Source organism: Neopsephotus bourkii, unplaced genomic scaffold, assembly GCF_033783945.1.
Source record: "Neopsephotus bourkii isolate Nb327-2 ecotype Australia unplaced genomic scaffold, CSIRO-AGI_Nbou_v1 NB_1825, whole genome shotgun sequence".
Taxonomy (NCBI): domain Eukaryota; kingdom Metazoa; phylum Chordata; class Aves; order Psittaciformes; family Psittacidae; genus Neopsephotus; species Neopsephotus bourkii.
The window spans coordinates 3,411,310-3,423,815 of record NW_026902298.1 but is presented as its reverse complement, the minus strand read 5'-3'; the positions used below and the strand labels follow the sequence as shown (position 1 = coordinate 3,423,815).

The 12,506-nt window shown below is 38.9% G+C and overlaps 1 protein-coding gene across 37 annotated transcripts in view; it reads right to left on the bottom strand.

Moving 5' to 3' along the window:
- Window positions 1–12,506, bottom strand: part of DLG2 (discs large MAGUK scaffold protein 2) — a 1,002,605-nt gene that overhangs the window by 199,544 nt on the left and 790,555 nt on the right. The gene's annotated exons all lie outside the window — the stretch shown is intronic.

Below are 12,506 nucleotides of genomic sequence, written 5' to 3'. Positions count from 1 at the left end.
ACATCAAAAAGGCTGGGAGGATGTTACCTATGACAGGCCGCGAGGATCTGCACTAATACTGCAGCCCATAGTCTGTCTAAGTTTATATGCATATCCTCCGACTGCTATTTTGGGGTTTCCTGCTCTCCTGAGTTTACATTTTTGGTAATCTCTTCATCAATCAATCAATCAATCCATCAATCAATCAATCAATATAATTTAATATGTAAGGTTCAAAAGATACATTTTCTGTTGTGTTTGAAGGTCACTGCAGAATACTGCAAGTAAGGAAACTGCTCCTTCAGCCAGGCTCTGCCAACCCAGTCTGCAGCATCAGGGAAACCTCTAACACAAACTGCTGGTTGGAGAACTTCCAGAGCAGACACCCCATCTACCATTTTCTTCTCATGCAACCCCTCCTCCTGTTGCCTAGATACACCCCTCTATCTTGAACCTGACAGCAACGGAACTGCTATCAGACACAGGTTCACTGCCTCACTACAAGAACCCAAGAAAGAGACAAAATTCATATACAGAACTACTAACTGCTCCTGTTGAGTTTTGCTTTGCAGTGACAATGTTACTTCCTGGCTCTGCTGAAGTGTGCGAGACCTCTTATTTGTTTATATATACTTATTTGTCTTTCCCCTTCACTTCTGCAGGTGTCTACTTCATAATGTTTCAGTAAATAACTGGATATTTTGACATGTAAACCTCAGTAGGAGATATATCCGTTTCTGACTGCTCAAGAAAAGAAAATTGAAAGGGTGAGGCAGGAAAAGAGTCTCATGGGAACTCTGGCTGTAGCCTCTGTGGAGAATACAAGCTTCCTGAAAGGGACACAATTTTGGCTACTGCTGAGGAAGAAGTAGGTGTTGTGCCCTACTTTTATTCAGTGATGGTGTTAGGACACTTGATGCTGGATTGCCACGGGCACAGATGTACCAGCACTACTGTTACTCATTAACACAGCGCTGTAGTCATGGATTTGGTATTGTGGAGTTCTGAGCAGAATTCTTATAGTTAGGCAGCACAGTGCCTGTATTATGCCGTAAAGGAAACCTCAGCCTTGATTCATTGTCTCCAAAGAAGAAAATTTTGAAGCCAAATCACCTTTCCTTTAATAGAGACAATGGCTTATTGATGTTTTTCCTTATTATAACTGGAGTCCTTGAGAGATTCCTGAGAAAGAAGTAAAAGAATGAACTGAAGAAAAGCTTAGAGGGGTATCCCTGAATTCCTGAGCTCCTGAGCTGGGGAGATGGAGATGAATGATGTCACTCACTCTGTATTAGAAAGCCTCTCTTAAACAATATAGGAAAACATTGTGGTGATCTGTGACAGTTGTGTTAACAGAACATGAAGCCCTAACAATCATAATAAATTATAATAATCTCTCTATAGATAAAAGGAGAGGATATAGGAAAGAATAAAGTAACCACATGCTTGTTCTCCTCTGGAAAAAAATAGTTCTATCTCTATGTGATCTAATAACTAAGATCCTGTGAATGCACCAAGAATATGACAAGAATTCCACCAAAGTTAAGTTATAAAACAGTTTACACTTTTCCACAGAACACCAAGAAGCCACTGAACTGGCAGTTGACTTCCTTCTGCCCTTTGCAGGCTCATTCTGGAAGAAATGATTGCCTAAGGTGCAAACACAACACATTATAGTGAGTGAATGCCTCTGAAACGAAGTTCACTTTTCTGCTGGGATATAGGCAAGGAAGGACACTTGAGGAGGACTTACAGGTCTGAGTGGCTGAAATCTAAAGAAGGAGAAAAAGATATGCCATAGAGAAAATAACACATCGATTCTATTTTCTGTAATTTTTATTACGATGATAAGCTAGACAAAAGAGATGAAGTCATGTTGAACAGGCAAATGACCACTAGGTTGTCACACAGCTGCAGAAGAAAATCAAACAAACATTGCCATATAGGTAGGTAGAAGGCTGTTTGCATGCTATTTTGCTCACTGATACCTGACAGAATCGCATTGCAGAATAATAAGTGTTAAATTTAGAAAAGATTTATAACTTAGTTTGACTTCCTAAAGAACAAGAAGAGTAGATGCTAAACTGATTTTTTGGCTACTACTTCCTAATATTTAAAAGCAAACATGATCAAGTCCCAAATCTTCTAGTTGAAAACCAGCACATTCATGTACCAACATTAAATCTTGATGAAAGACACCATTAATTCACACATTTTAATCAGATTCTTACTCTCTGGCTGAAATGAACATGAGTTTATGAAAGGATAAGACAAACAATACCACCTTGCCTCTTCCTCCAAACAATGTCTTAATTATGACAGTTGTATGCAGTGATATTTTTCCCTGATGTGATTTCGTTGCAAATTGCTAAATCTGATTTCAGCCCCTGCTTTCAATTAATTTAAGGTAGTTTATGTTAAGAATAATCAGTAAAAGAAACTAATAAGAAAAATAACAACAAAAGAAATTGCAAGAGTGTGCAGGAAAGATCAATATATATCGAAGGAGGTTTTGGTTCTCGCTTTTTCTTTTCCTGTTAAATGGGCTTCCTTCAAGAAGCGTTATACAACAAGCAAAACAGCACTGCTGCTATGAGCTTCACTGCATAATCCTGATGTCCTGGCCCAGAATGAACTTGACTGCACAATTTCTGATGCCTAAGTCCAAAATGAATTTGACATAATGGAAATCAGAAGAGCCTCCAGCTTATACAGACGTCTGTCTCTTCTGCATGCTGTGGCGGTTAGAAAGCTTACAAACAAAGAGAAGTGCTGCGATGCAAGATTATAGTTGAAAACTACAGACAAAACTGAACTGAGATGGAGAGAAAGATGCAACTACAGTTCACAGTAATTACAGTAATTGCCTTTGCATGTATTGACTGAAAGTAAAGCATGATGTCCTTTGTTAAATACTGAATCATAATGTAAATGAAAGATAAGATTTACATTTTGGATAGACAGACTTCTAAAACTGGAAGAGTTATAGTCCCTTTGAAATATCTTAAGAAACTATCTTAGCACAAATTGGTTCAATTCTGAATAGTGCCACTTAAAGACTTACTACAGTCTGGTTGTGCTCTGTTAGAATGCTTGAGCATGACTCGTGTAGGTCATTTAAATGAAGGCTAGAATAATGTGTTTTATTCAGCCATTTGTTTATTTAAACCACCTTATTTTGTGTTAGCACAGTGAATAAATGAACATTTGGAATGTCTTGCTGAATTGGAAGGGAAAGGAAAAACATATCCCTCCTCTGCAAATATAAAGGACTTATTTTCATTTCTTCTTTGAACTGTCACTGACACAACACAGTGCTTTTATACAGTAAATTAAATGGTGAGGAAAAGGCACTTTCTTAAAATGGAACAAACAATACAGCAGGTTGTGCAAGTTGTGGCTGAATTCTTGTATTTGTTGAACTCAAATAAGAGTTTTCGGTGTCTGAAAAAGCAAACTGAAGTCTGAATAAAGACAACTCTTTACAGCTAGAATTGCCATTGTTTTCATTAAGATACAAAGGACCCTATTTATCTGCTTTAACTTGGTATGTCAACTGAAGTACTCTTAAGCAGATTAATAAGAGATGAGAGGAAAGCTGAGCCATGTTCTCTAGCAGTCCTGCTTAGTCATTAGAAATGGAATATATAGTGTCAGCCATTAGGTGATGAAGCATGGTCTTCCAGTAAGACAGGGAACAATGGAAAGAAACACATCAGAGATGATCTGCCCTGAACATATCTGGGGAGGATTTTCCTCACAAGCAGGTGGCACAATCATTCCATACAACAGCCCCACAACTGATTTAGTCCAGCAAAAAATACAATAATTCCAGGAAAGTTATGCATGTCACCAAAGCACAGCCCTTGAGCAGTGATTTTTCTCAGCTTAGACAGGGCACCATTTGCCGAGTGAAGCTCCATCTACTAAGGCTCTGCAGAGCCCTGCAGCTACAGGCACCAGACCTGGGGAATGGCGGTGGGAAACCACCCTTAGGCAACTGGTAGTACAGGTACCATTATGGTCTTAATGGTGAAGAAAACTTAGAAATAGAAAAAACAGAGAAATGCACAGGGGAGAAGAGGCTTCATTCCCCAGCTTAGCTTCTGTTAAATTTTCAGGCTCACATTATTACTTTTCTCTCACTTTTCTCACATCTTTTCTGCATTTACACTTCTGGTTAGTTAAAACTGCACAGCTCAGCACATATAAGCACTGTGGTTGTCTCATCCTGAACTCCACTGAAAACATACTATTATGCCATGTCTGTTGTTCACCATGCCCAGCATCCTCCTTCCCTCTTTTAATGGGCCAGCAGCTTCAATGACCTTTTCAGTTTTCCTTGTCTTGCTAGCTTGGAGTTATGACTTATGCCTCTAGTGAGCTGGTCTTTATGCTCTGATGAGCTGGGCATTCTAAAGGCAAACTCCTCTCTCTGGAAAACAAGAAACATTATGGGGGAACAAGCTGCATCATTTAGTATGTCTCTTTTTTTTTTGCCAGGGAGTGTAAGGAGGCAGCTAAAGCAGCTGAAAGAGGTATCAAAGCATTATACCTTTGAAGCACGAGGAAAATTAATATTACATTATTGAAGAGGTGTCTTGCACACACTGCCTTTCACAGTAGGAACCAACAAGCTTTATGACTCACCAGACCACATGAATCATTCCAAATGATACCTGTTAAGCCTATAACCATAGGCAAAGACTTATTTTTTAATCTAAACTGTACGGGAATTCTTCTGATAGAAGATGTGCTTCCCATGTGATTGTAGCTTTTGTGAATGATGCCAGACTCGTAAACTTTGAGACTGAAATAATCTCACTGAAGAGTTTACTGCAGCGACAGCTTAAAAGACATTTCCCCTCAGTTCCATCAGAATTCCTTAAAACCTGTTTAAACTTAGTTTGAAATAAATGACAGCTTTTGAAAAGGAGACACAGGCTCACTGGAGCCTGAGCAGACATAAAACTTGTTTCATTCAGGTTGCTGAATAGCTACCAGGTAGTTATTACCAGCCTGGACTGGATGTGATCCAGCAACTATGAGGGGATCAATGGCATTTGGTATCGTTGCTAAAGGGTAAAGTCTAGACAGAGGCACACATGTAGTCTTTCTATATTAAGACAATTGGTATTATCAATGAAATATATATGAGTACTGCGCTAGCTAATAAAAAGGCCAACAAATTAATTAATTTATAAATTAATATAAATAGTCTTTCATCAATTTTATACACAAAACACTCAGCCATCAAGCACAATACTTAGTAAGAATATTAATTTCTGTTAAAATGGAAACCTCATTGTTAGCTCAAATTCATTTAGTTGCTGCTTTTTTACCTTCCCTCCTTCTGCGTGGTCACTCAAACACCTTTATATTTCTGCCACCATCTAATCTCATGGATCTCACCACAATCTCATCTTTTCAAGTCTTCATACATTCCCTCTCTTTAGCAGTTCCTGCTATCTTTTTACTCCAAATTGATAAACCACCAAACCACCCCTCCTCCCTCCTCCAGCTTTTACTTTACAAATGAGTGTTACTTCCATTCACTTTTCTGCCTTTCTGAAATCATCCTCTTTCTCCCTGATTCTGTTTTCAGCATTTGGTTTTCCTTGTCTTCTGCTCTCAACCTAGGTAATTTAGACAGCACCCTACTGGTAGCATTTATTCTATATACCACCTTGGCTTCTACAGAGTTCTGAAAGGTATTTTTCCTTCCAGTGTACAGATAAAGCTAAACTGTCATCGATCAATTTTGCTCATAATGCTGCAGGGCTCTTGTTTCACATTTGAATTTCAAAGGATGGTATAAGCAGAAATAATTATTCAATTTCTCCTGCCTCTGAAATGCAGGTTTCCATTTTAACAAGTGCCTTATAATTCCAAGATGATAAGAGTTATAATGATAAGCTGAAGCCTATAAGCAATAGGTACTCAGGAACTGAAATAAAACGGTAAAACCATTTCAGAGGCTGCTTAAAGACAGAAGGACATTGGTGATTTGTCTGACCCCAAGCGCTGAGTTAGAGGCAATTCAAAAAAGTAAATCCTTGTCTTGATCTCTACTTAATAGTTTTTCCACTATGTCTCACCTGTGAGATGCAAGATGACCATTGACTGCGTCATGGCAAATCCAGTGACCATGAGGCCTCACATATATATCAATGGCTGAATGAAAGGTTGTCTAACTGGAACCTTCAGCTCTAGAGGAAGTAAATGTTCAGTGCTCACATTTCCTATTAAAACTACCTGAATCATGACACTCAAGGCTCATTTGTGGCTTTAGAGATTAAGAGACAGAAACTTTGAGTAGACAATGCTCCATACTCTCAAATAAAGTATGTTTGTGAAAACCAATGCAAAGGAAATAGCTCTTGTATTCTGTAAATGGTTTTGCTTTGTTACTGTCCTGGTGGTTTGCTTGTTCAGATAAAGGGCATATCTACTTTATTTTTTTTTTTCTCAAAAGGATCTCCAAAACCTCCTCCAACAAATCACTGCAGATATTCCTTAAATACCCTATTTAATGGATGGCCAGTTTCTATTATTTTGCATTTTATGTCATATGATAATTTTTTTAATCACTCAGGAACCCAAAACTGACTGGGTAGTAGAGCAGAATGATGCCTGGAGTCTAGTCTGTTTAAACACAAGGCAAAAGTTCAGCCTGGGGCAAATCTCAGAATGAATAAAGCTCAGAAATGTAGCCATTTTGTCCAGCGGCAGCAGTTTGGTTTTCAAATCTGTGTTCTTAGCTTCCTTTCATTGTGAGGCTGATGATAACGTTACACTGAGGGGTGTAAAGCTTGCTCTAAATGTTCAGTGTATCAGATGTGACATAATTCTGTTTGACAGTCTTAAAACAAAACTTGCCAAGTCAAAATGTTTGAACTGAATGCAAACTCCTCCTTAAACTATTAAGAGCTGAAGAGCAAGCAATCTGGCACTAGATCATTTCTACTCATTTAGGCACTTGTAAAATGAATGCTTTAGAGGCAACTGATGATTCCATTACAGCAAGAAACCCAGCCTCCAGTTTAGGCCAACTGACTGGCTTTATATGACACATAACTGACAGGTCTGATAGCTAACTCTTTTTGGCAAAAGACATACCTCATTCATGAGAATTGTTAAAATTCATTAGCTTCTGAGCATTTGCTTGGAAAAGTGAGAGTTAATTTAGAAAACAGTTCCTGCATCAAGGCAACTGAAATATATGTCATACATTGCAGAAAGATGGGGCGAGGGGGATGGTGAAGAGAGGAGAGGAGAATTCCACATGGAAGTCAAATTCCTGGGTTAATAAAAGACAAAAGGAAGCCCTGCATTCACCAACATACATAGCATTCCGGTATATGCAAGTGGTAATATTTTTCCCTAGAAGCTCCATTAGGCCTGTATTTTAGAAAGGTATTTTGAAGTCTCAGAGTGACAAGTCTATGAGCTTCTGTGGCAATATAACCGTTGCCCTAACTACAAAACAAGCACATCATATTTCAAGGCTGAATATGCTTAAGTTCAACTTCCAGCCATGAGATCACGTATATTTATCAACAACACTGAAAACCAGTTTGCTACCAGCTCTCTTTTCCAAGGGTATTTCCAGATAATAGTGCTTACATTGCCACAGATCATACTTCATTACAGTGAATTTTTTATGGTCAAGGAGTATTCTAGGGCTTTCCTGAAAGGATATGAACTCCAAAGCTGAGAGCTGCCACTTCTGAGTTAATTGTTACTTGAAAACTTGCTCCCTGTGGGATTTTCCACATCTACTGTGAATGCTGTTTTGAAGTTCATGTTGCTTATACTTCTGAACTTCCTTGTTCCTTTCCAGCACAAAATTACCAACTTTGCCACCATATGTTCACTCAAGGGCAACTTGCGTTTCATTCTCCCATTTTTAGGCCATTTTTCCTTACTGGTCAGAAAAAAATCTGGAATTATCTGACGTACACTTGCTTTTTTCATGTTCCCCACCCAAAAGATTCATGAATGTTTGGTTAGTTTGGATGATATCTATTTCAGGAAAGGGAAATAATGCCAAAAGTCTCTATAATCAGTAAATAGAAATGTACACTTTTACAGCGCAATGGCCATCTGACCTGTGTTAAATGTCTGCTTTAGGGCAAGGGAAACTGTACGCCAGATGTGGCTACATCTTTCTGTTAACTATGGAGAATGCCTAAAGGGTTACGTGCCCTCTGCTTCCCAACATTAACAAAGCCTGAATTTGGATTAGTCCACTATTTGCTGCTAAGGAGCTATCTACCTGCCTGTCTGGTTGGTGTGATCCTATTAACATATGACAGCACCTGTGCTCTCAGCTCCCTTTATCTTTCTTTTTCATAGAATCACAGAATGGTTTGGGTTGGAATGGACCTTAAGGCTCATCCAGTTCCAACTCCCTCCCATGGGCAGGGACATCTTCCACTAGAGCAGGTTGCTCCAAGCCTGTTCAGCCTGGCCTGGAACACTGCCAGGGTTGGGGCACTTTTACAGATCTATCACATCTATCACCTACCATGCAGTATGGATCCTTTGGATATGTTTAGCAACATGATCTCCCTTGATTTTTCAAACATGTCCTACCTCTACAAAATAGTCCAAGCATCTGAACTGATCTACCCATTTAAGACATTGCTTTGATTATATACTAACATTCCCAAAACATAGCATACAATATTCTATATATTACTACAAAGCAAATTTACATTGTTGTTTTCTTATTATCTAAGTAGGACTAATATTAAAACCATAAAGGGAGTATTTATGTACCTCTGCAGCCAAAGATCCCGTAATTTTGTAGACTCTCCCATGACAGAGGATGAAGTTATGTAGCATTCACACCACCACAGGGAAGTAAGCATCCTAAAGATATGGTCAGTGCCTCTGCAAATAGTTCTTGTATGGCAAAGAGAGTATCTGTTATAATCCTAACACTGTTACACAAGAGGGACTATCTGGTGCTCCGTGGAGAAAAAACTCCAAGCCCTACAGAGATGATTCAAGTTCTTTCCAAGCCAGCTGCAATTTGGGGGAAACAACCCAAAACAACTCAAACCTGAGAAGGAAAACCAAATGGTATTTGCCATTTTCCTTAAGTTTGTAACTAGGCAACAATACGCACTCTTTGCCCTAAGTAGTTTTACTGCTTTTACAATGACCAAAAAGCCATTTTAAATTAGAAAGCTGAAAGCTTCTCTGCATCAAAGCAAGGGAAGTTAATCTGAAGGTCAATTCTAACTGTAGCAAATATAAAACATAAATTAAGCACAGAGTCCTTTATCCTGCTCTATACAACATTTGGAGTAGAAATTGGAGAACACTACATTTTCTCAAATGCATATCATATTTTTGCTACAGATGTGAGTGATAAGGTGGGTAGGAGTTGTGTGGGAGGAACTAAGTAGAAAGAAGTGTTTAGACTGTTTGCAAGTGAAAGCAAACATCTCAGAGAAAATGACAGCAGGACGATGCAGTCACAAGACAAAATCTGATCAATATAAGCGATAGAATCATAGAATGGTTTGTGTTGGAAAAGACTTTAAGATCATCCAGTTCCAACCCCCTGACATGGGCAGAGACACCTCCCATTAGACCAGGCTTCAAAGCCTCATACGACCTGGACTTGAACACTGCCAGGGATGGAGCATTCACAACTGCCTTGGCCAGCCTGTGCCAGGGCCTCACCACCCTCACAGGGATGACTTTCTTCCTTAGAGCCAACCTAAATCTGCCAAGATCACTTTTCCTCTGTGAGGGAGAGCCTTGTATAACAGACCAGAGACAGTATTGAAGTGAGATGCTCAAATACTAGTGTTAAGACTAAGCGCATACAATGTCATGTACCAATGACAGAAACCCCCATAGAATATCCCTGATAGCCCTTTCCCAATGCAGTTATTTGATTCTCAGACAGTAGCAGGTGAAAAAAGAAAATACCCCCATATACAAATTCATCCTAATACTAAAATAGGTCAAGAGGAAAATTAGTAATTTGGTTAACTTCATTCATCTTGATTAGATGATTAAGTTAGATGGGGGAGAAAATGGAAGCACCAGAAGAGTACTACCTGGGTCTTTGCAGTGCAGCCTGTTCTTTTTCTACTCTTTTTCCTGTTGCTGTTAAGCAATTATCCTTCAGGAAACTTGTTTTATTTCCTTAAGGCAACCTGTGGGATGTGTTTCTTGGGAGCAGCCATTCTGCTCCAGAGCAAGCAGTCTCCTTTTTCTCCTGATTCTACTTTTAGGCTGTCAGCCATGCTTCATCCTGCCCTTGTGAACCACAAGGTACTGAAGTGTTAATACAAGTGAATGAAACAAAAAAGTGATTTTATGGCCCACAATTTTATTTCATCTTTGTTTGTGATGAAACAAGCACAGTGTTAGCTGAAAGAAAATAACATACACGGGGAAACACACATGATTTGTGAGATTCAGTTTAAGACACCTAAATATAGATGTGGTAAGTATTTAGGCTTAAAGTCAATGGATACTTGATCAATACAGGCAATAAAGCTTACACAGCAATTCAACTTGCCCTACACAAAGCTCACCAGGTGAATCATTCTCCAGCCTCTATTGACTTTAATAGCAAGCAGCCAGCAAGCATTCAGATGTCTGGCTTTAAGTTCTTAATCTGAGGTTTAGTCTTGTCCAAGACACAAAATGCAATAATTGCAAAAGTTATAATTCAAATGCTAATACTTTCTGTTACCTCCTTATGGCTATTAGCTGACCTGAATTCTCTCTTTTACATACATTTTTAATTTGATGCTGTCTGATGGAAATTATAAAACTCAAAAGCAATGTCTTCTTAGGAATTCAAGGAACAATATGCATTCATTCTTTGTAAGCTGTAAATCTGAAACCTGCTGCTCAACTTGCACGTGTAAACTAACTCTGTGCTTTAGGGATGTTACCTATAAGATGAAGTTGCTCACCTGGCACTGAAAGTGCTTTGAAACATGCAGATTAAGACAGCTAAAATAGCTAGACATATGTTAACATAATTTTTATTTGGGATTGAAAGACGGAAAATGATGTGCCAATGCGTGTTTGAATAGGACCATAGTCCTCCTGCCTCCCCAGGAATTTGTATTGTGTACCTCTTTTCTGAATTTATAAGATTTGCACAGCTTTCTGTCAGCAAAGGTGTATGCACAACATATGGACTTTTTATGTTTATGGCTCTTAGATATCATCTATTCACATGAAGGTGATTTTAAGTGAATAACACAGGGTTCCTATTGCTCTTTTAATTGGCAATATATGCCTTAGCATTGGAAGTGGAATTTTAAACTTCAGGAATAGCATCAAGGAACTTTACATGTGATTTTTATTGGGGATTGCATTTTCCTAACAGATGGAGAACTTGGGGTTAGATGAGGGTTCAAGCAGCCTCTCAGTCTGGACTTGGCCCAGACTTCTCACATGATCTAAGAAAAATCAGTGACTATACTGGCACCTCGTTTCCACTGCTCTAAGAGAGAAATAATACTTCCATTGGTATTCTAAGCTGTTGTGTTTGGGTTATACAAGTCAGAGACAAATGTTAATGTGTATACACACAGAACATAGCAAATCAAGTCTTGATGACAAGTAGAAATCAAAATGCTACTTGATAATATTTAAATTATGTTTAATAAGAGGACTATGCTATAGGGAGGGATATATTTCATTGTAGTGATGAATGTACACGGGTGATGCATACCTCACTACATTTTAAAGGCATGCAGAACTGAGAAGGAAAGTGTTTCATTCACAACAGCATAATGAGTTATAGCAAGAAGAAACCAGCATTTAAACAATCCTAAGTATTAGGGGGAAAAAAACATCTTATAATGAATGCAACAGTATAATTATTATTTTTTTCTATTTGAAATATTTTACTATTTGAAACAGACAATTTTCCATTATTCTTCAATTTGCCTTCAAGGTTCAGTAGGATTCATTTTGCCTCTCTGCACAGAAGCAATTGGGAATACCAACCTGCTTTCTGAGATAAGTTTTAAACATTTCAGTCTATTAACTGAAAACAGATACAGCTACCGCTGCTTTTCCCCGGGTTTTAGTCAGCTTCCAGAGGCAGATCTCTGACATTACTGATCCTGTAATGCCATCTGGTGGCATTTGGAAAAAAGAACCTCAAATCTCACTGTTCTTGGGGCCAAGGCTATGTCAATCTTTCACAGTGCCCTGGAGGACTGTGGGCTTGGAGCCCTCCCTGTCAGAGAATCAACTGGGTTGGAAAAGACCTCTAAGATGATCAAGACCAACGGTTCCTCAGCACTGCTAAGGCCACCACTAAGCCATGTCACTGAGGGCCTCATCTACATGCTGTGTGAACACTTGCAGGGATGGTGACTCCAGCCCTGCCCTGGGCAGCCTGTTCCAATGCCTGAGCACCCTCTGGGGAAGGAATTGTTCCTAATATCTTGCCTAAACCTCTCCTGCTGCACCTGGAAGCTGTTTCCTTTTGTCCTATCACTTTTTACTTGGGATCAGAGACCAACACT